The sequence below is a fragment of the Panthera pardus genome, unplaced genomic scaffold, assembly GCF_024362965.1.
Source record: "Panthera pardus isolate Hobbes unplaced genomic scaffold, ASM2436296v1 HiC_scaffold_6, whole genome shotgun sequence".
NCBI lineage: Eukaryota > Metazoa > Chordata > Mammalia > Carnivora > Felidae > Panthera > Panthera pardus.
Window position 1 is genome coordinate 41,067,299 of NW_026526991.1, and position 24,725 is coordinate 41,092,023.

At 40.0% G+C, this 24,725-nt stretch overlaps 1 protein-coding gene across 1 annotated transcript in view; it reads right to left on the reverse strand.

Moving 5' to 3' along the window:
• NAV3 (neuron navigator 3) overlaps positions 1–17,225 on the reverse strand; it is an 820,281-nt gene extending 803,056 nt beyond the window's left edge. Inside the window, exon 1 of the mRNA XM_053894885.1 lies at positions 16,984–17,225. The gene's annotated coding sequence lies outside the window, so the exon portion shown is untranslated. The remainder of the gene's footprint in view (positions 1–16,983) is intronic.
• Between the last annotated feature and the right edge of the window lie 7,500 nt (positions 17,226–24,725).

A 24,725-nucleotide genomic window follows, 5' to 3' on the forward strand; every position in this document is an offset into this window, starting at 1 on the left:
CATGGTCCTTCTAAAGTAATGAGCATTCCAAAATTTAAGGCATATACAACTTTAACCTTGTGAGCCTTGTTTCCTCAAAAAACTATTTTGTTTGGGGGAGGGGGGGCATTCAGGAGTGTACGCTTACAGAATTATTCCTCCCCAGTCATTTGTTTGGCAGGAAAACCTGATCTCCTTTATGTAATTAAATGATTAAAAGTGATATTTGACTGAGCCCTAGCTATACAAAGTGATCTTGAGTTGACTGAAGGACACATTCAAACTCTTTCATTGACAATGTTTATGTTTGGGATAATATAGCTTCACTCAAGGAGGGGATAAATATTTCCTATTTAAACAATTTCAACACCTATAATAATGTATTTATTCATCCCAGAGGCAGGTTTTATTAGCTCCTTTCAAGAACGAAAAAAAATGATAATATTAAGTCATATACTCTTGGGGAAATTGAGCAAAGTATCCACAATGATCATTTTCAGCAAGAATGGAAACAAAAATTGTCAAATTTGATCGATTTATGATGTTTAGAAGAAAGAGACTGCATTGTGTAACTATAATTCACCATTCATTCAAACTACTGACTTTACAGAAGCCTATGTCACAAATGAGACACACTGATCCCAAAACACAAACAGAAAAGCGTTTTAAAAGAAGAGCTCCTTCCATTTGTGCCTAGTAAAATAAGCAGATCAGGCTTCTTGTTTTCTTCCTTCCACCATCATTACTGATTTTAAAATATGTTTGGCTTGCCTCAGTGCTGCAGAGGCATAACTAAAGACCTATCATGGTTGAGAAGGCCCCAGAAATAATTTGTAATAGAATCCCTGCGCCATTGCCTGAGCAACTAACTACACGCCTTGCTTCATCACAGTCGCGAATTCAAAAGTCTAGACGTTTGTGAAACAGGGTTCTAATTCCACTGTAATCACTTCTGTGATTTCAAATAAACCACTGAATTTTATTCTGAGCCTCAGTTTAGTTGCCTATAAATTGGGAGCAAATACAGGTACTATATCCTTCCAAACTTTAAACTATTATATGCCAAACTAACCATATAAATGCAACAATGCAACAAATACAAACTAGGTGATTTCCTGGTAACATTAAACCCCCATGGGAACATATTTTTTTGTATACTTCCTAAAGATTTTTTCTAAACCAATTTGTAGAAAGAGGAAACAATTTATTGTATCTCACATACTTTAAAGGCTACCATTTTTAAAATTGTTTTTAACCAGAGTAGAAAATAGAATTTGAGCACTTTGAGTCACCAGGCCTAAGGGACTCTTCTATTACCTCTCAGAGATAGTCTGACCTGGCCATAGGCTATTTTAATTTACCCCCCATTGTCAACAGCTAGCTATCATGAAGGTGCAGTCCTTGGTCAAATCAATCAGGCCCTCGTGAAGAATAAAACCAATTTGAACAGACAGCAAATGAATCTGGTTTAAAAGTCAGATAAACTTAACAACAACAACAATTAAAAAAATAAAAAACCCACAGTTGGCTGCAATTGCATGTAATTGCACACCCTTATACCTAAAGCTCATCAATTAGCAGTAAATTGTTAGAACCTGCTATTTGGTTTGATCCTTTTGAAGCTTCCAAAGCCTCCCCTTCTAGCATAGAGCCATGAACCGTGTTTCTGCTAGAAAAAGACACGGGCAGTTCCACTCTTCCATCCCCCTCTATTTTATCCTCTCTCAGTCCTGCAAAGCTTCAATACCTGAGCAAAACACCAGACTTTACACTACTTGGCTACACACACAAGAAATAAAAATCCATATAACCAGCATTCTAACCATAAAACCATTTGCCCGTATGGTATTCCCATCATGCCCAAACAAAGATGTTTGGAGGCTGAAATGTAAATAGAATTATTTGCTGAGAATGACAGGAGGGAAAATGAAATGCAGTACTACAATCTTCACAATTAGAACTCAGTCAATTTATTGTCCACTGCCTGGGTGCTGAATTTCCATCTATTCTTTTGATGTAACACACACACACACACACACACACACACACGAAATGTTTAAGCATGAGGCACACAACACAAATTCTAATATAGTGGAAGCAGGGAAGACATGTAATGAAATCTTTTTCTGTCTACAAGGTCATCCTTCTAATTCATGGAATTCATTTAATCCTAAATCCAATTCAATGTGTCCTCCTCTACAAATAAATCTATACCAGCTCCAAACAAGAGCCCTAAGAGGGGGTTAAGAATGCAAATGAGAAAAACAACCGTAACATGGCCACTGGTAAATTGCTCCTTTTGGGTAAGCAACACAAAAGAAGTATTTTTCTAATTTAAATATGTTTTAGAGGGCAATAAATGGCTTTATCAAAAAAATTTAACTGTAGCTCTAGGCAAAAAATCCAACTAATAACACGAGCGAGAGGTTAATTTTCAAGGGCTTGGATCTATAATTTACCACCCACTTCTTTTTCATTAATGGCACCAACTCATCATTAAAAACTTCTCTAGACTGTGCCTTCCTTGGGTACTGGTGATTCACATGACTGAGAGAGTAACAATCATTCATCATTCAATCTTTAGTAACTGCTCAACAAAAAAGACCAAGGTCTGACTTCACCTTTCTATTAGATTATATAAGAAGTTACAAACACTTAAAATTAAAAAAAAAAAAAAGTCCTGCTGTTTAGAAACAGAATGTTTCAACATCATTTGGAAAGTCAGTGAAATAAAACCACACTCAGCCAAAGAAATTATCATGGTAATTACCTTAAAAATCTTGCTACAGTAATAGGGAGATAATTCAAAACACTTTTTAAAATAGCAAGGAAAATATAATTATCAATTAATAAAACCATAGATTGATACTTCATAGCCTATCTTGTAAAAATATCATTTGGTATTTTACTAACAGCAAGACCAATGATATATATAATACATCTTGGTATACAAGAGTACTGATATTGTGAGAATGTTTTTGTTTATGAAATACTTTGTACTCACTGATACACACATTTTTACCAACAGAACCACTAAATCTATGTCTTACTCTTTCCTAAATATTTTTTATTACATTTAAAAATGGTTAGTATCTGCTGACCCATAATGTGAATGATTTTCGAGTGAATATTCAAACACAGTTTTGTGGTTATCCACAAGTCACTGACAATTATTCAGCCTTAAAAGGCCAGCAGAAGCCATGACCAACCTTTATACCATTTTGGTGCCCTAGGCTTCAGCTCACATTTCTCTGGACCAACTGAGTCATGGCAGAGGAAACTCTTTCAACCTTAAACATCCCCTGTTTTTTGTAGATTGCCTCATGAAATGACTCTACATTACTGATACAGGGACACAATAATGCTGATTATGGGATGAGATTGCAATAACCTCACTCAAATTTGACTAATTCCAGTCAGGGTTCCACACACTGTTGGCCACATTAGCGATTCCTTTTTAATTTATGCCACATCTCATTTTCCAATGCTCTTTCCTCAGGCAGGTAAACAGGACAATCTCAGATTTCAAAAAATATTTAAAATTCAGCTTATGGATTTTGGCCTTTGTTGTGCGGTTAAAATAATACACACTGCATTTGACTTCTAATGAAGCATTCTGTTTCTACATTGCCAACCTCTCGCTGGACACCTATTCACTATTCTTAATAAAATCAAAATGCATAATAAATGTAATTTAATTATTATACACTTACTATGTAGTTGGGTTATTTAGCAACAATAGTCCACCTAATTGCCACCTCAATTCTTAGACAAGTGCTATTATCATTCCCACTTACAGATGAAGAAACTAAGATCTGGAGAAACTGAATCACTTGTCCACATGCACAAAGGCTCTAAGAAGTGTTATCATATTGAAAGACGAGGCTTTTTATATGGTACTGCTCTGCACTAAACAATTTTACCATCTTGTAATTGTGATATCCCCTCTCAAACAGAATTCTATACATGGCATCCCTGTTCAATACTCTTCAATGATCGCTTCTACCTCAGAATAAAGTACAAACTCCTTCATCTAGAATTATACACTTTCTGGGCTGCCTCCCCTTCCAGCTTCACCATGTTGCACCTGACCCATGCGCGCATTTTTGCTCCTGGGGACTGACTGTTCCCAAACTTCTCATGTTCCCCTAGGTCTTTCTCCACTTGTGGAGTCACATGCTGAAACATCCTACTCCCTTTTGTCCATCTGGTAGGTTCCCACTCATCTCTCATGACTCAGTTCAAGCATCTCCGCTCTAGGCATCCTTCCCTGACGCCCTGCCATCAGGAGGAATGGTCACTCCCACTTGTGCTTTCCCCTGCATCTTCTTCACACATCTAGATTGGCTATGAAAGTTTCACATTAAAACTACTGTTCAGGGTCTTGCCAGCAGTGAGATCCTTAAGAGCAGCTACTTTGCCATCGGTGCCTTTTCAGCAATAGACGAGCTTCAGGAAAAAACAAAGGAACAAATACATAAAAGGCACTAGTGGTGTTCAACAACAAACATCCCTTACTACGAACTCTGGAACTCTTAAACTTTGTAGCTGGAAAGACTTAACAACTATCAAGATGTGATTTACAGGGAGTAATGCCTACATCTTAAGGGGAGTTCTTTAAAAAAAAAAAAAAAACTCAATATGGAAAGCTCACTGTACAGCAACTGTACCTGTTAGCACAGATCCAAAGTGGAAAGAGCAGGACACTTACAGGAAATTACAAATAGCTCAACACGCCTTCAATGGGAGATAAAGATGACCCGACGCAAGAGGAGGCAGGGCCAAATCCCAGGGATCCGTATGCCATGGAGCAGATTCAAGTTTACTTGCATACTTTACTACCCCATTTCTCAATGACAATATCCATCATTGTACTTCTGCATGTGTTCATGGGTCAAAAGCCACTTAATCCATCAAGCATACTGCATTTTCCCCATCCAGAAGCAGCCTTCCCCTCCTTTATCTGTTCCCCTCCATGGATCCTTATACTTGTCTACAGAACTTGCCACGTTTTCCTTTCCACAAGTCTTCCCTTCCCTTAAGGGCAAAGGCTACATCCTTCGCTCCCCAATCATCTCTAGCACATAGCCCAGAGCCCAATACATCGTGGCATGAAGAATAAGGCACTCTCTAGGTTCTGAAACTACTTTAAATATACACTTGAATTAAAATTCAGTATTCAGTAAGTGTTGAAACAAACTTATGATTATGTATCATAGCAATTACAGGATAGATTTCAAGGGACAAAATTTCTCTCCAGAGTTCCCAATGTGCCGGATTTTCACTTAGGCCCTGATCTAAATAAAACTATTTAAAATTGTGCATAAATAGCAAAATCTTATTATTGATTACAAAGACATGAGGTCTCAAAACAGGTACTTGTCTAGAGCAAGTTGCAAAGTTGTATTTGAATCGCAATCACTTTTGCCAAAAGCTAAGAAAAGATTTTAAATGTCCTACTGAAAATGTTGATGAAGAAAAGTCTTGTGTTATTGATAAGGGCAATGTAGGCACTGGGGCAAAAAGGAGATATGTCTTTACTAAGGAATAAAGTTTGGATTCACACATCTGATCATTAAGTACAGCTCAAAACCTACCAATTTACTGAAAATGAAGATCAAACAGGAACACAACCTCACACAACCACACACATACACCAGGCACCTAACAAAGTAAGACTCACTCTCCCAGCACTTGGACATCAAAAGAATCAATAGGACAACTGATGATCCTAAAGATTCAGCTACAAATCAAGGACACTGCAAGGGACATGCTCGAAGTTAAGCATCTTAATTTGACTCAGATCTAGTATCATTATTCTGAAAGATTTCATGGAATAACCTTCAAACATGAATCCGACAACTACAATCATTTCATAATAATGGGATATAATACAACAGCACAACATCATAAGAAAATAAACAACGTATTTTTAGCATAAGCTGCTGCCCCATGTTCTAAAATGCACTTTATATACCTCGTGGGAGATTTTCTAGAAACCATCTACACATAGACTTTGCCCTGGATTCTGCCATGAGAAGAAGCAGAATATGGAGAGTTCTTCTACTTAAAATTTTAATGTAATTAAAGGTAAATGGCTGACAATGAGGTACATGGATGAGCCCAAGGGTATCCACCCTTTCTGTGATAAGACATTCATTCCAGGTGCCGCCTACCTTGTAGCCACACACACTGTAGGCAACTTGAGGTATGGTAGAGGGGAGAGGATTTCTGGCAGCCCAGAGGAAGAGACAGTGCTGCTGCCACATTCACAAAATCATCCTGCAGTATTTCTTCCCCTCTAACCCCCAACCAGGCTAGAAGGAAGGAAGGACAGGAGGCAGCTGCTCAATAATAATGAACACAATCAACAAGGACCAATGTGCATTTGCATAGTACCTTGGAGTTTGAGTTCCTTCACCTACATTACCTTGATCTGATTGACAGTGAACCAGAGCCATCATCAACCATCAACCATTGTAAGATCCAGGAAGGCAATAGAAATGAATACAAAGAAATCAGCAAAGGCTCAAAGATTAGGATGGTAACAATTAAAAGGCTTTCTTCTAAGAAGCTCTTCTTCCCACTGCTAAAAATTCAAACACCATTAAGTCATCCAGTGGAAACCTCAAAGTCAAGTCATCCAGTAAAAACATCAAGATTCCTGGTTCTCTCTACTGGTCCACAATCCCTAAATCCAATTCATATAGTGAAAGCTCTGAAAATCAACAAGGTTTTTATAACCCATTTCACTTTAGAAAGTAAAATAAGGCTATATAGTCTCTCCCACCACATTCATTTTCTATCACTGCTATAATTAATTACCATAGTTTTAGCAGCTTAAAACAACATAAATGTATTGTCTTTAGGTTCTGGAGTTCAAGTCCAACCAGGGTCTCACTGAGCTAACTGCATTCCTTTCTAGAGGCTCTAGGTGAGAATCTGTTTCCTTGCCCTATTCAGATTCTACAGGCCACCTGTGTTTCTTCACCCATGCTCCTCTTCCCCATTTTCAAAGACAGGTCACACCTCTCTGACCCTGTTCTCATCATCACATCTCCTCTGACCACAGTTGGGAAAGGTTCTCTGCTTTCTTAAGGACCCATGTCATTAGATTGGGCCCACAAACACCTTAAACCTTAATTACAGGTGCAAAGTCCCCTTTGCCATGAAAAGGGACATATCCACAGGTTCTGGGGATTGGGATGTGGTATTTTGGGAGAGGGGCATTCTTCTGTCTACTGTTCCCACTTATTCTGATTACTTATGGATTTCCTTACAGAAATAGTCATTTATTAAACCAAGAGACACTGCCCCAGGCCATGGTCAGATTGTTACATAATGCACTGTGTGTGTGTGTGTGTGTGTGTGTGCGCGTGTGTGTGCACGCGTGTGTGTGTACACACGCACACACACACAGACACACACTATTTTCTTTCTAAAATACAAGAAAGCCCACATTCTGAAATACTTATCCCTAGGGTTTCAGTAAGAGATTCTGACCTGTGCCATAATTTATCCATACTGTTTGTTCTCTCCTTCCTCAGCAGAGCCACCTCTGACCACTCCCTTCAAAGGAGGAATTGCTCTTCTATTAGGAAAGATCCAAAAACAGCGACTTAACTTTAATTATTGGTGGGCAGAGTGATTATGCTTTAAAGAGCACAAAACCAAGGTCTACTCCCTCTCACTCTCCTTTGACTTCTGGGTTTTATATGGCTATTGAGTTAAATTAGGATCTCTCTTTCTCTTTTTGACTTCCACTCCCTAAACTGTGTTGAGACCAGAGCATATCAAGACTAAATATATATACATATATGGATTCAAGACTAAAGTATGTATTCTAAACCATCTTCCAAAGAAGCCTGCATCAAGGGAAAATTGCACCATCTCAAGGCGTTAATAAAATGGTATTCTGATTACCATTCGGCTGCTATTGCATGCAAAGATCTTCCCTGGGGTCCTTGCACAGGGATGGAGGGAAGGGCAAGGACGATTCAGATATTTCTGGGACTCTAACATACTACCAAAGAAATCCCACCTCAATTCTTAAACTCTACATTTAACAAGCACTAACATCAGGAAGTTTAAAAGTTCATGAGATGTATTTTTTCCCTACTAGAGTGGAAACGCATTTCCAAAGTATGATACAGACATTTGCCCTATAGGGAATACCCTGAAGAGACATTATTAGTTAGTGCGCAAAAAAGGAAAAAGCTATAGGTAAAGGCATAATTTCTAATGCAACTTCCTGTGACATTATTGAGAGTTTATCTGCTGGAGGCAGAAAAGCCTTTGTGGTTACTGAGGCCATATATAGAAGACCTTCAAAAGAGCATTAGCATTCATTAACAGTGTAGAACTCAGGATAACTCTCAATTATGGTAACATAATTCAACCTGATCTTAGGTTGAGTGCGGCTTCACCATTATAAATTGTAAAGTCTAGCTATAAATAAGCAGCTAAACACTCTGAAAAATAAAAAAAATAAAATAAATTCAAATTAAGCACATTCAACTGCCTCTAAGGCAGGGCAGGGACCTTGTCTTACTCATTTCTGTACCCCTGATATCCTCATCACAGCATAGAAGCCAATTAACGTATATCTATAAACTTTACTTTTGTTTAAACATCATGTTTACATCATGGGGTAGGGTAAATTAATGCAATGCCACATGTGCATAGCACATAAAACAAGCACACAAGATGGGACACATTATCCATCAAATACACAAAAGCACACTTATCAAAAGACATCTAAGAAAACACTCCCAGACTTTATACACATCTGCTGTAGATCCTTTTTACTGGCAACATGGAGTGGTTGAATTTCTACACATTTCACAAAGAACAAAAAAATCAGATCTGTTTGTTTATTCTCAATTCTAAAGGTAGTTCTTACTGCACACTGTGCTCAAACATAAGAAACTAGTAACTTCATTAACTTTCTCCTGAGGCTGGTGATGCAACTTATTTCCGAGGGCCTAAAAACTAATTTCTGAATGGCCGCTTAGTGGTTTTCTGAGTCCTCCCAGGTGAGGTTTGTTCAAATAGCCAAGGAACCCCCCCCCCAAAAAAATCAATTTCAATTCCCAGAGAGCATGATATTGGTGTAGGTCAGTGAACACCATTAGTGTTTCATCCCAAGATAACCACGGATCTGAAAAATTCTCAGGAGCAAGAATCCTATTAATTACACTACCTAACAAATCACACAGCAAAAGTACTAACACCTGATGCTCCAGACCATAAGACTGGTGGCTCATTTATGAAAAGAGCCTAATACTCACACCAATCTAAAGTCTTAAAAACTTTACTTCCTAGTATTTATTCTCCAAAGTTCCTAGCACCAACTTATACATATTAAGGATTCAGTCACCTTTTAAATTTTTATGGATGGTAATTTACATAGATAAAACAGATTAAGTAAAAAGTGATGGAATTGTCTTTTCTTGGTTCTCTAATCCATACATTTTCAGATATATCAAAACCTTGCACTTACATAGAACCTATTCTACCTATGATAAATATCCAAGTTTTAGAGTTCATTAAACTTTTAATGAGATAAACAATGAGAAGAACAGATCGATACATATGATCCAGAACCACACTTAAGAAGGGAAGGAAACCCAAGGGCACCTGGGTGGCTCAGTGGGTTAAGCTTAAGCGTCTGACTTAGGCTCAGGTGATGATCTCACGGTTCATGGGCTCAAGTCCTGTGTCCGGCTCTGGGCTGACAGCTCAAAGCCTGAAGCCTGCTTCAGACTCTGTATTTCTCTCACTCTGCCCTTCCCCCACTTGCTCTCTCTCTCAAAAATCAACGTTAAAGAAAAAAAAAATTTTTTTTTAAAAAGGGAAATCCAGCAATACACACAAAAGCCTGAAATACAAATTCATAAAGAATGGCTACAAGAGACAATGTTACCAGGGTCTCATTTGGGGCATATTATAGTTTGGGCACTTTAATCTTACCTTATTTAGTAGGCAACAGAAAAAAAGTCTGTAGGACAATGAAAGCTTACATCATTAAGGACTTCGTGTGTGCTGGGGGTAACCTGAAGGTAGACTATGATAGTATCTCAAAATTTACCTAAATATAAGCTAAAACATGTCCCAGTACTCAACCCCCAGCCCTGATTTCTTTCAAAATTCCACAACAGTAGAATTGTTAACATATACGATTGCCAAAAGGAAGGGCTGGGATTAAGTTCCAGGTTAGCAACTAATGAAAGAAGAAACATCGTGTCTTCTCCTTTAATTATAGATAATGTCCACAAAAGAGTCACTCTGAGGAGTTAAAGTATAAAAGGGTAAGATGCCAATAACTCACTGTGGTAAGTGTAGACTTTAAACAGCATTCTGTCAGCCAGAACTCTATTAGCTGTATCTATAAAACAGTAACTAGTATTTATAAGAATAATCCTAAGGCAGTTTAAGGTTTTTATATTGCTGCTGCATAACAAATTACTCCAAAATTTAGCCATTACAAATAGTAAACGTTTAATAACTCATGCAGCTCCTGTGAGTTACAAATTCAGAAGTGCCTTAACTAGATGGTTTGTGGTCTTTCAAGAGTATACAGTGTGTTACCCAGCACTGCAGTTATCTGGTACTTCCCCAGGGTTAAAGGACCCCTTTCAGATGGCTGGTAAACTGAAAAACTGTTGGCAATTAGCAAAAGGCCTCACTTCTACATAATTCTCTATGGACTGCTTGAATGTCATCACCACACGGCAGGTGGTTTCTCCCAAAGTGAGTTATCCAAGAGAACAAGGCAAAAGTGGCAATGGCTTTTATGACTTCGCCTCACATTTCAAATGCCATCACTTCCGTCATATCCTATAGATCACACAGAACAACCCTGGTACAATGTAGGAGGAAACTTCAGAAAGGCATGAATAGCAACAACCAATGACCACCGGGGACCATCTGCAGGCTGGCTATCATTGCAATCTTGAAATAAGCTTCCAAACGAAAGATAACACTCAATATAGTTTCAGACTGGTTTTATATAGCCCAATTCCTTAATAACTATTCTTAAATATGATATGTCTATTATTTTGACTTGCCATGAAATGCTCAGTCCTGTAATCTAGTAACTTTTATCTCAGAATTCATATTATTGATAGTAGTAACGATATTATTTTAAAATCAAATATTCTAGATTCTCAAAACCTGAGTAAGTTAGTTTCCATGGTCAGAGAATCAGAGAATCAGGAAGGATCTTAAGAGGTCACCTACTTTGTTGAAGCTGAATGACAGGTCCCTGGAAATCCAGTACACCATCCTTTCCACTTTTGTGTTTATTCAAAACAGTCCATAATAATAAAAAAAAAAAAAAACTTAAGCATACTAATCCAATACATTCATTTTACAGATGAAGACATTCCCTTAATATATAAAGAAACTTACCTATTCAATGCAGCTCTTAATATTGGAACTCACAAAAGATAAAAAGCCAAGATGAAACATGACATCTTTAAACAAGTGACATCTTCTCATCCATAAGACCTTAAATAACTTCACACACAAAAACTGTCCAGCAACTCTCTTTAGCAAAAGCTTGTTGCTTTAGGATTACATTAGGGTAACAGTAGTCTGTTGTCGTTGTGACTAAAAAGCACTGTATACCAAAGGTAGGAATTTTATGCTTGTTAAGTTGTTTAACAGACATACTACTACTGGAGCTAATCCTGATTTCAAGTTTCAAGTACTGAATTTAAAAAACCCATGGATAATCTTGATACTACATATAAAAAAAAAAAAAGAATAGGATAAACTTTTCTGGAAACTAGAAGAATGGGGTAAAAAAAAAAAAAAAAAAAAAAAAACTTGTATTATTTTCTCCCAGGCACCTGGTCAGTATTTTCAGCTTAAGACTATGGGGAAAAGCGAAGTTGGGGTTGGAGAGAAGAGGGAAAGAAACAGAGTGGCACAGCTCCTATGTGGATAAGTGTTCTATATGTGTCATATCAGACTTGGAAAGAAAAATAAATCTAATAAAAATAACTACAGCCTTCTGATACATTTCAGCCACAGCGGCAGCAACACCAATAATGATAGTGAATGTGCAATGAAGACTTACTACATGCCAGGAACACTCCTAAATATTAAATTAATAGAGGCTCTCGTTTAATCTTCACAAAAATCCTTCTAAACAACTATTTTACAAATGGGGAAACAGATTCAGATTAAGAAAATTACCAGTGACAACCTACACAGTAAGTGGCAGAGCTGAGATTCGAACTCAAGCAGTTGACTCCAGAAGCTACATCTTTAAGTGCTGTGCAGTGCTGCCTTAAAATGGGGCAGTAAAATCAAGTAGCCATCATGTTTGGTTCCCTATAATAAGGTAATGTAAGAAGGTGTTCGATAACAATGCTTCTTTTGATTGAAAAAGCTCCTCATGGTCCGACTTTGAGGTCTCATTTGTATTTGCAACATTAGCATATAAAAAGGTACCATTTCTTCCTCAGTGCTACCCCTACAAACCTACCAAAAGGTACCAAGTAAGGTTAGAGACTTTGATGTTCCCCAGTAGAGAAAACTAAAAGCTGGACAGGAGGCCCATGGTTCAACATATGAATGGACTACATAAAAATATATACAAATCAAGACTAAAGAAATATACGAGTCTGTTTCAAATCCTCCCGACTGCACCTGAAGTGTTACAAATTACTTCTTGTCAAAACACGGATTTTCCCTTCTTTTCTCAAAAAAACTTTGGCCCTGTGCATTGGCAGCGTTTCCAGATCGTGAAATCTCGAGGTCCCCATTCTGTCAAGTACTTATCCAAACAAGCACAACTAGCAATTGTCCCAACCGCTATGCTCTTATGAAAACGTTGCATAGTTTAACAAAAAAGTATCATTGTACAAACGCTGTTTAATCTAATGACATGAACAAGCAGCTTTTGAATCCCTACAGGGACCAGGGTTATTTTCTCTGAACACTGTAAAAATCATTTTAAGATAAGAGAATAGTAAACACGTATAATTTTTAAAGACTTGGAGTTTTTTTGTTTTTTTGTTTTTTTTTTTTAACAAGACTGCTGAGTTACATAACCACCTTGAATGATGCATTAAATTCAGAATCTATGCTACTGCATTGCTTGTCCTGAGACTTCATCTGGGACAGAGAAGGATGATGACCTACGGAAATATCACCACCAGAGGCTCATATCAGATATTATTGTTGACAGTCAGACTTGGGAGGAAAAATGAAGTCTGGGCAGAAAGATACCTCTGGGGATTTTTTTCCTACCCTGAGGTCCACTTAACCTTACAGAAAATTACTTTTCCTTACAAAATGGGAGGGTGGGGGTTGGTGTTGGAAGAGGAGATCTTACACTGTTTTTGTTTTAAAGTGGGAGAAATTTATTACTTACTTGCATTGAAGTAAAAGGGTGGTACCTGCTAGGATTGTTCAGTTCTGGATACCAGGTTATGTGATTAGCCATTAACCATCTACTACCCATATCCATAGAATATAGAGAATAATCACCTTCTCCTGAATGGAAAGAAATATTCAGCATCATTACCCATCTGTCAATGGCAAAAGTAAAGATTTCCTTTATTCAGAACACTTGTCTGCTGCCTCTCAATGTGTGCAGTGTGTATCTTCTAGCATCCACCAGGCTACAAAGGTACACCTGTGTATATATGTCATATACGCACATATTGAAGAATTCAAAAAAAGGAAAAAAAGATTATTGTGCCCATTTTCCCCCTGGATAAAACAAAACTAAGTGATATCTGTGAATAAGGAGACGATCCCAAGAGTAACTGTGATCCAGTGACAAGTAGGAATATATAACCTTGGTCTCTTGGCTCCTACTTTATGCATAGCTCCCTGACTCCCAGCATTTCTAAGGTTCACAGACTCTCATTTGATTTGGTGATATTCTCACCCTAATGATCCCAGTTACACACAAAGTCAGACACATATGCACATGTCTCCATAAATTCTTTTCTCTTACAAAAATAACAGTAAACTCAGGTGTTTTCTGAGAATTTTAGAACACTCCTCAAGTAAATAAGGAGCTAAGGAGAACTGCAAACCTAGGCCTGGGAATCAGTGTTCTGAGTGAAGGCAGAAAGTTTACATCAGACTATTCATAGGAGCCAACACACTTTTCCTATCAAGTCCCTGAATGATCACAAAGTGTGGATTTCTGTCCACACTTCGGCTTGCACCCAGGACAACCACTTCCTGTTGCCATGGGTAACAAGGATGAGTCACTTGGAGCCCTCCAGACAACTTGAAAGATGTCTTATCTTGTACCATTTTCAGAATTAACAAAATATATTCTCGGTAATTAGCAGTGCTCAGCAATACAGTCTATTAAAATATCAGATCAAAAACATCTGTTAATCCCTCTGCAGGAAAATGGGGACTTGAAGTAAGTAAACTTGAGGGATTCTCCCCCTTTCATAAAACAGGTAACTCATTATTACTAACCTTTCATTAAATGATTCACATATAGATGCAATCACAAGGAGGAAAGACGGTTTGGGGATCAATGTATTCAAAATAAGTAAATAATTTATGATGTGTCCCTAATACACCATTTAACTTCAAATCATGCAAGGATTAATCAGAACAGACTTCACGTTAAATCCTTCGTGTACACATACAAAAAGAGGAGCGGTCACATGAAAATATTAAATGTACAAGAGGGCATGGCATCTCTTAAACCAAAGGCAAGAAAAATGAACATTTCATTGAATCTATGCACTGTGCATTCAAGTGCCATGCAGTCCGCCAGGAACATCTTGTACATACGTCAAGAGAACCCACTCAACCAGGAAACACCAAACATCAGAAGTCAGGTGAAAACAACAACGTAGGACCATTAATTACTACTATCACTGCTCACTAGAAGGAAGAAGAAAATGTTGAAAGAAAAATCATGCTTTTTTGGATTTCACTGGCAAGGGAATTTTAAGTCTTCTGTAAATATTCATCTGAACTGGATAAATATGACCTACGGTATGAAAAGTATTAGATGTAGAATTAATAAGATGAAAATACATTTAAAACCTACAGCTTCTTAATTGGGTAAAAACAAAGCCAACAGTGTGGAGTGGCATGGCAGTAATGATCTTTTCTTGATTAGAATTATCGGTTATATTTCCCAATATATCAGTAGTTTCTCTTCTTCCTGATCCATTCTCTGCCCCAAGATCCAATGATAGTTGAATTTAAAAACAAATGTGCAGACAAAGGAAAGGAGGCAAGGGGACCTCACTAAAACAGAGACCTTTTTCTATACTAACTATATACCACTGAAACAGACCAGAGGAAAACCACTGATTAGCATTGTTTTCACCCATGAAATATTTTGACCTCAGGAAAACTTGAGAGCGTAACAACTAGATCTTTCGGGAAACAAAAATCCACAAAATTTCTATTTCTGGTTAAAAGGAAGCTGTCCTGTCTTATCCCTTTGTTTCCACATGATACAGACATCTCATGTTTCAAGGAGAAATAAAACCATAGTGAGGAAGTACCTCAAACATAAACAAGGCAGAACGGGTTCCATACTAGAGCGGCTCCACTTTTAAATAAGTTTTAACTTAGACCTACATAGTACAGCTCTACACATGCTAAGAACCAAAGCAAAAGTCGGGTTGCATTGTACTATCATGTCCTCAGGACTAAAGTCTGAATCTAGTCTTTAGGTCTTATGTCTTTCACACAGGAGTTGCTATGCCTTCTCTATTCCTTGGCATGGTCTGTCTGAACCCTCCTACCCGCTTGACTGTTACACCTTCTACCAGAGGATGCCTTTTCAGCCAGCTGGGACTTTAGGAAGCAACGTTCTAAACCTTAATTATGATCCACTCATTCATGTAACTGGAACGTGTAAAACTGAATGAGGGTTAAAGAGGAGATAATTAAGGCAACAGAAGTTGCATGTTCCTCATAAACTGGGGGAGGGGGAGGGGGGTATCTCTCAAGTGCCCTAAAATTAAAATTCAAAGAAGAGTACGTATAGATCAATAATTTGAGACTTTCTGTAGAAGATCGTATTTTTAAAAACGTAAGATTTCTTTACATCCATGGCTTAGGAGGATTTGAAAACATATTCAGCCCTTACAATACATGTCATACTTGGAGCACGGAAGCGAGCTGCAGAACTCTGATTCTGACATACAGCCCAGCTTAGAATGCATTTCTGCAGAATCGAGGGAGATCAATAGACTCAGGAAACAAATATGTTGATGGATGAGGACAAGTCTGAAAACGACCTGGTTGAGGTGGCCACGCTGCAGGTTTCACGGCTCTTCCCATGTTGGCAGAAGGGAAGGGTTACCAACGATTCCCTTTCTTTTAAGAGGGAGACGAAAAAAGGAACCGGGGGGAGGAAAAACAGGGAAGGGAGGGAACAGAATGGAGCTGATGATGAGAAAAGGAAGAAAGAAACGAGAACGGGGAAAGAGAAAGAGAGAAACCCGAAGAGGGGCGGGGGAGTAGGAAGGAAAGCTATGATGTTTGGACGCTCGCCAGCCACCCAGCCGAGCGCTCCATCGCCCCCAAGCCTGCCTCCCTCGCTCTCTCGTCTGGAGCCGTGGGGTTCCCCCGGTGCGCCGCCCTGGTGCGGACAGCCCTCCCCGCGACCCCAGCCCGGCGCAGGCCACGCCGAGATGCCCCAAGTAGCCCCCAGCAGCCCGCCCAGCCGAGCCCGCCACTCCCTGGACCGCGCTAGCCACCCCCGCCCCGACTGCTCCCGGCGCCCCCATCACTAGTCTAGGGAAAAGCCGAGAGATGGGAAAATCAAAAAGGGGAGGGAGACGACCAAAAAAAAAAAAAAAAATTTTTTTAATAATGTGGTCATAGGTCCTGGGGGAGCACAGGGAAGGAGACCCGTGGCAGGCACCTGGGAAGGAACACGCTGTTGCAAATACCCCGGGCTGCGTCGGGCTGGGCGATTTTCCACAAAAGGAAGTTTGGAAGGAGCGCAGCGGTTTGCAATGGAAGAGAACGGGAGCCCAGCGTTACCTGACTGAGGTCAAGCCGGCGGGCCGCGGAAATCCTCAGGTTTGCGATACTGAGCCACTTGATCAGGTTACTATGGAAATCGTCTTGAGAAGGAAAAAAAAAAAAAACGCAGCCCAGGCACATCCTCGTCACCCCGAAGGAAACTGCTGGGGCCGCCGAGCGTGGGCGCGGGACCGGGCGCGGCGCCTCTCCCGGCCCGGCTCGCTCTTTCTTCCCTCCTCGGCCGGGCCGCGCCTCCCCGCCCCGCGCCGCCGCCGCCGCCGCCGCCGCCGCCGAGCAGCCCGCGGGCCGAGCGAGCCCTCCGCGGCGCGCAGCCGGGAGCGAGAGCGCGAGCGAGCTCGCAGCCACCAGCCGGCCTGGGCGCCGAGTGGCGCTGTTTCCCGACCGCGCAGCTGGAATTTAAAGAGACAGACGCCTCTCGGGGTCTGGGGCCCGTGCCCTCAGAGGGGCACGCAGGGCGCCCACCGTCTCTGCCCGAGCGGGAGGGACAGATCAGGCCGGGAGAGAAAAGTTTCGTGCGGGGACGGCGGCGGGAGTGCGTGAAGACCTGCCTCGGCCTCCTCTCCAGAATGCAGAACACAGGCTGCAAGGAGAGAGTAAGAGGGCTTTTTTTTCCCCCTCCCTTGGAGACTAAGGGGGAAATGATTTGTATGCTCAACAAGTCATGCACCTATTTTCAGCTGCGCTCGTTTTCGTCCTTGTGCACCGACTTTTTTTCATTGAAAGCACAGAGACAAATGCGGGTTCATTCCTTGTTTTATGTCAGACACCAAGCAGAGAGACACATGGGTTTGGAGCGAAGGTGGTGGCGGGAAGATACAGCTGTCAACTGTCTTGAAAAATCTTTCTCTCTCTCTCTTCCTCTCTCAACCAAGGAAGCCTCTCCTTTTCTCTTCCCTCTCAGCCCTGGAGAACAGGCTTGAATGTATATTCCAGCCTCTAGTTAAGCGTCCTCCGACAGATCACCCTCCAGTTGGCACCTTTTCTCTACAACCATGAATGCAAGCTTGCTTCTGTTGCTGCGAATAAGCAAGAATCTAGCAGAAAGAAGCATCGAGTCTGGCCCTTTGCTATCCCTAGCTACACCAGCTTTCAGTGGCCACTTCTCTCACTGCCGTTGCAAATGCGGCTCACATTTGTGCTGTTCCCCACATACAGCCCAAAGAATGTGTTTATAAATGTACACGGTTTAATGCCACCACATATTTATTTGGAGTATCAAATTATGATCCAATCAATTTATTTTGCTGTTCAAACAATCACCTTTCACTGCTTCATATACTAAACAGCCTTTTTTGGTACCAGTTCAACACAAATTTCCTGGGGGGAGGGGGGCAATAAGGAGGCTCTCCCTGTGGTGTCAATAAATGTGAATGACACTCTTTGGGGTTGATAGAAAGTATTCTCAGAAGAAATAAATCGAAGTCTAAATTACCAACATCCTGTGGGCAGGAGTCATATATTATTCCTATATCTTAGACCTTATATATTTTTATGAGCCCTACACAAACACGGAGGCTACATTCTAACTCAAGTGTCTTAAATTTCTTCTTTACCTCTCCAGACGATCTTACCCCCAGGACTCACACCTGCTCCATACATGCATCTTGTCTTTTACCTGACTTCCAGAGCAAGCCTTCAAAATATAGTAGCCCTATCTAAAATTATAAAATTCTTCTATACTTCGCCATTTCCTCAAGGAAAATGGCCATTTTTTTATTATGGAATAGAAGAGTGTTTCTCAAGTTTTTACATGCATCAGAATCACCTAGAGGCCTTATTAAAAGATTTCTAGGCCCCATACTCATGCTCAACTTTTCCCTTTCAATAAGGAATAGGGTGAGGCATAAGAATGTGTAAACCTAACAAGATCCTAGGTGATGTTGATGCTGTCAGTCTGGGACACACACTTTGAGAACCACTGGCAGAGATCTTTGATGATCTGGCCCCTGCTTATTTCTCCTGCTTCATCCCTCACACCTGCCCCACAGTTCCCAAGCAAGGTGAACTTACTAACTTATGCTATGCTTTCCCAAATAGCATCTACTCAGCCCCACCTTGCATAGGCTGTTCTCTGCCAGGAATGTTCTCCCCTCCACTCTCCCCCATGCCCCCAGTACAGCATCTGGGTAACTTGCTCAACCCCTAAAACTAAACAACTTCAGGGTGCCTCCCCAAACACTCCAGGGTCCCACATCTGAGTTTAGGTCTCACTCTTTGTGCTGCCTCTGTACCCACTTTTCACACCTTAAGTATAATACTCACATATTTATTTGTCTCCTTCCTCATTAGACTGGGTAAGCTAAGGGCAGGGACTGTAGCTTATTTATCCCTGTATCCCCAAGTGCCTAGCACATTGGTCAGAAAGTTGCAGCTCAATACATGGGGGCAGGGGAGAGAGGGAGAGATGACATTTTTCATCACTGATGATTCTAATGATGTTCAAAGACAAAAGAGTGACATAAGGGAAGTAGTAATAATATTAGGACAGAGGGGAAGAGAGAATTAGTATTTATTACATGTATCAGATACTAGGTTAAACGCTTTGCATGCTTGCTATAGACTGAATGTTTGTGTCCCTAGAGAGATGTTTGTTTTCCTTGAGTGTTGTGTCCTTTACATAGGACTATGCTAACATCATGAAATTCTGACAGTTGGAGGGTATCTTTAAGGGATGTGGTTCCTAATTTTAGCTGCATACTAGGACCACCTGGGGAGTTCTCAAAACTTTCAGTGCCCAGGTTGCATCTCAAAACAACTGTATCAGAACCTCCAGGATTGGCATCTAGATGTCAGAATTTTTTTTTAAGTTTGTTTGTTTGTTTGTTTGTTTATTGAAAGAGAGAGAGAGAGAATCCCCAGCAGGCTTCGCACCAGCAGCGCAGAGCCCAACACGGAACTTGAACTCACGAAATTCAAGATCATGACCTGAGCTGAAACCAAGAGTCATTTAACTGAATGAGCTACCCAAGTCCCCCTATGTGTCAGGATTTTTTTAAAGACTTCCAGATGGTTCTCATGGGCAACCAGTACCGAGAACCACTTATTTTGAGATGATGTGCAGTGGGACATAAGGCTGGCTGTTCATTAGATCACCTGAGAAATTTTAATGGCTACCACGCCCACACTCACTGCAGAGGTTCTTATTGAGGAAAACCTGTCTCAGAGCAATGGTTCTCAAAGCAGAGTCCCCACAACAGCAGCACCATCTGGGGGCCTATTAGAAACGCAGATTCTGACTCCCTCCCACCTCAGACCCACTGAACGAGAAATGTTTGTGGTGAGTTCCAGAACTCTGTATTTCAACAAGTCTTCCTAATTATTCTAATACACACTGAACTTTGGGACCCACTGCCTTATAACACGGTATTAGTGGCATCATTCTCCTTTAGATTTAAGAATTCAGCATCACCTTTAGCAAACTTCTATTGAGCTCTTAAATATGGTGGTCCTGACCGTCACTCCTAGTTTCTAGTGATGAGGATGCTGTGGTTCCAGGGATCACACTCTGAGAACCACTGTCCCATTATGAGCCAATCCCTATAATTATTAGGAATCTTGAAATTTGTTTCATTTTTTTTGTTTGTTTTCAAAAGGGACTGCAGGGGTGGAAAACTTCCTTTCTTTCCTTCTGGCTTCTTAGGTGGGCCTAATAATTAAATCGACCCAAGACAGATTAACAAGAAAAAAACAAATTTCGTATGTATGGGAGCCCCAAAGGTATAAGACCCCAAAGACAGGCACTAGCTAAGGAGAAGCGGTTAGGGATCTGGGGCTTCAAAGGGGAAGAAGACAATTCACAGGAAGATGAGAAGAGCAAATGTTTGGTAAACAAATGTTTGCTATGCCACACAGATAAATATTTCTAATGTAAAAAGTTAGCTTTCATATCCAGTCCTGGTACAAGCTCTCTATCTAAATTATTTTCAATTAAAAAAGAGAAGCAAAAAAAAAAAAAAAAGTTTTCCTTGAGTCTGCTGGGTCTTCATTACCTTCAGCTCAAAATCCTCCACATGCCAAAGTGGCACATTTTGGGGGCATGTATTCTGCTCTCCCTGAGAACTTATCCCAAAATGAAACCAATGTGTTGGGGCCGCACCAAGCTTATTAAAAGAAATTTCTTGTACCTAATTCCCCAAAGTATAAAGTTATGGGACGATTGTGTATGCAACATGTTTTGTTTTGTTTTGTTTTGTTTTGTTTTGTTTTGACCTACTCTTACTGGGTAAAAAAAAAAAAATCAGTATTCAGAACTAAAAGGTACAGGCACCACAGTTATAGATACGGCTGTGAAGAATTCAGTGATTGTACTAAATTGCACAAAAACTTTAGGGAAAAAAAAACCATGATCCCTTCTCTCCTCAAACCAAACCACCAGATCTAGAGCATAAAAGCCGATGAAGAGTTTGCCCTCTCTGGCTACACCAATCAGCCCATTTACCTTCCCCAAAGAGGCTACTCTTCCTGTAGTAGCTTTAAGAAGAAAGAAAACCCTGGTCATTCTCAAAAAGTAAATACTGTTTCTTCTTGGTGCCTTGGTGTGAATGTAGCTATGTAAATCCTGTCCATCCTAACCTACAAATGTTAAAAGCACCCCCGTTCCCACAGCCTGGGCTTCCTTCCAGGGAAAAGCAGAGAAGCACAGATCACTGAAAGCAAGCACTGTGTCACTAATCTTTGCCTCTAGTCAGACAGCCAAAGAAAACCCCCAACCAGAGACTCAAAAGAAGACACCCCGGACCATGAAATCTCCTTTCATCCTTTTAGCTGCTTGAATTGATTTCAGGCTACTAACCTGGATCCTTTAGGAGAGACTCTTTTGGGGATAAGCTCTTTTTTAGAGTAGGAGACCCTGCCTCTCTACTTGGCAATTGCTTTTGAAAAGTTCTGAAATAGACTGTTAAACTGCATTTTCTTTCTGAGACTTCTTTAGGATCAGTGGCATTTCTGTATTTAACTGATGAGAGCTCCTGGGAGAGGGTCCTGAAAGAGCTGCCAGCCACAACATCAGGTGCCGAGTTGCTGACAAGAGAAAAGGCTTTCTAAGGGTGATCTACCAGCCTGTATTTGCCTGTGCTTTTTCAAATAGCCACAATGTTAATTACTACATCAGCTACTGAACTGCTTACTCTGGAAAGCTCTTAAAGTTTGAATGAAGTCTCCTCCTACCCAGGCTGAAGGAAATAATAGTCACCGCCAAACTGCAAAATGTCACATAGATTTCTTTTTATAGGCATATACACTTAAATAAGCAAGGCAGTTCCAAGAAATGTAATTAAGTTGCTTAGGTGAATGGAGAACAGCAGTAAGTAGCCTTTAAAAATATCAATTGTGATGAGGAAATGTAGAAGGAAAAAAAAGTAGATAAAGATGATGACAAGAAAAGGCATGTAGGAATATTGGGGAAAGAGATTGCTGTGCATGACAAGGTGGGCTTCATTTGGACAGTGTCACTTACAGACACCTGGGGTTGTTTCATTTTTGAGTTGATCTCCTTGGAAAAGGTAATAAAAAGCTAAATTTTCAAATCAGACGACTCTTAAAAATAGAATTTGAAAGTGTTCCTGTTCTTAAGTCAGTTGAACTTACACAGACATGGCCACAACAACAAATATTTAAGAATAAGAAGGTTTGTTTCTTATTTGTACATGAAAATAAGAAAGTATCTCACCATATAGATAGATAGATATAGATATAGATATAGATATAGATATAGATATAGATATAGATATATAGATTGGATATAGATATAATCAGGAGAGGAAATGCAAATGTGACAAACGTTAATGAAAGGTGACATAGGGGAATAGATGCGAGTTGTAATAGATGTCACATTTCCGTGGGTTTAAAATTTTTTCAAACTAAAAAGCTTATTTGAAAAAGAATTGATTAACAAAAGTGCTGCAAAATACGTCTCCCAAAGTCACAATAGAAAAAGAGCTCAAAATGAAGGTCCTGAAAATAGGTTTCGGTCTGTTCTGAAGAACCATTAACAGGAGATTGGCGACATGTCCCCCTCTTGTGTAACAATTATTGTCGTTAAAGATGTGGCACACACGTCTAGCCCATCATATCTTCCAAGTATTGCAGCATATTTCTCTGCACCATGGTGACCTTTTTAATATTCCGCAAATTGATTTCCAGGCCATTCCCACTCCCCCTTGTTTATAGCCTTGGTTGCCCAGAAGAAAATGAGCAAGACTGGCCAGCTGTGAGTCCTGCATTTCTGTGCTCATCAGTGCTCAGAATCACATTTGTCTTTCCCAGAGGCCTCGTAACAACCTTTATTGTTGGTCTGGAGACGAGCAGCACCAAGAACATTCTTTAAGGACAGGTTTAAGAGCTATCGGCAGTTGTGTGAGTTTCTCAGAGGTACTCAGTTGAATACCAGTATCAGATTTATACTTTTCTGCACTGCCAACTATGACAGTAAAATTATCAACCTCTAGAAAATGTAGAGTGTACACAACCCTTAAAACCATGTTATGTCCACGGTATTAATGTATTTTTCCATCATTAAGTCACCTTTACTTGTTCTCACGAATTTTTTGACCCACAAAAATGTCCTTCCTAATGCTACATTTGCATGGATGCTGATCCTACTAACCCATGGTAAGGTTTCCTCTAAAAAGCCCTGCGACAATCAATCCCTACCCCTGAGTCACACCCAGATCATGAATAAGAGGAAGTTGGCACCTGCCTTAAGCTTTATGACTTAGAATTCCCTAGCAGACCCACATTCCCATAAATAACAAATAAAAAATGGAAGCAAAATAAACCAGGTGTATTCAATTTCTTCAAGGCACCTGCTCTGTTTCTGTTAGATTTTCTAAGTAGGAGGGAGAAAAAAAAAAAAGAGATTCTGATTTCCAGTATTTGGTCAACCCTGACTTGCACACATTTCTTATCTTTTGGAGGAAACAAGCAAAAATGGAAGAATTAGGTAGCATGAAAATCAAATGGAACAGAGAGTGTTTTTTTTTCTACATGCCGGAGGATATAGAGAAAAGATAAAGTTAGAAAAAGTTCCCTACTTCTTGCCTCACACTAACAGTGCAAATCAAATCTCAAGATGTGTTTGCAAGGTAGACACACCAAGAGAAGAGTGTTCTCTTTTCCTTTCAGAAACAATCAGGTAAGGGAATTTCTGTTTGAGTAGTTCAATATATAGGGAGAGGAATCATACATTGAATTGCACTTATCAGTGAATACAGAGCCGCATTCTCAAGAAAAGCTCAATAAGTACAAAATAAGTCCTAAATGAAAAGGTTGTGTCACCCCTTAATTATTCAGCCCTGTAGAGAATCTAGTTAAATATGTCAAAAGCTCAGAAACATGAGAGTGCTGCCCTTCAAATCAACAGATCTTTTGCAAAATTCGTTTCCCCTAATGGGAACCCTGTTTATTTCTATGTCTTTAGAGTTCCAAGTCCTACTGGAAGTTATATGGAATGGGGGCGTGGGGGGTGGGGGGTGGGGGAAGAGTCCTGAACCTTTGTAGTAACTGAGTGTGGACAGATATTAGTAAAATTGTACTCAGTTTTATTCCACCAAGCATGGTGACAAGAGTATAACTTTTTCTAATACCAAGGGATTGACTAAGGCCAGTTTGGGGAGGAATTTCATTAGCTTTCATTTATGGGTTATTGGTTTTTTTCTGATATTTTTGGAAAGGTGCCTTTAGGAACTAAAACACCAGCACAGACCAGCATATTGATTTGCTCCTTCCACTCACAAAATGCC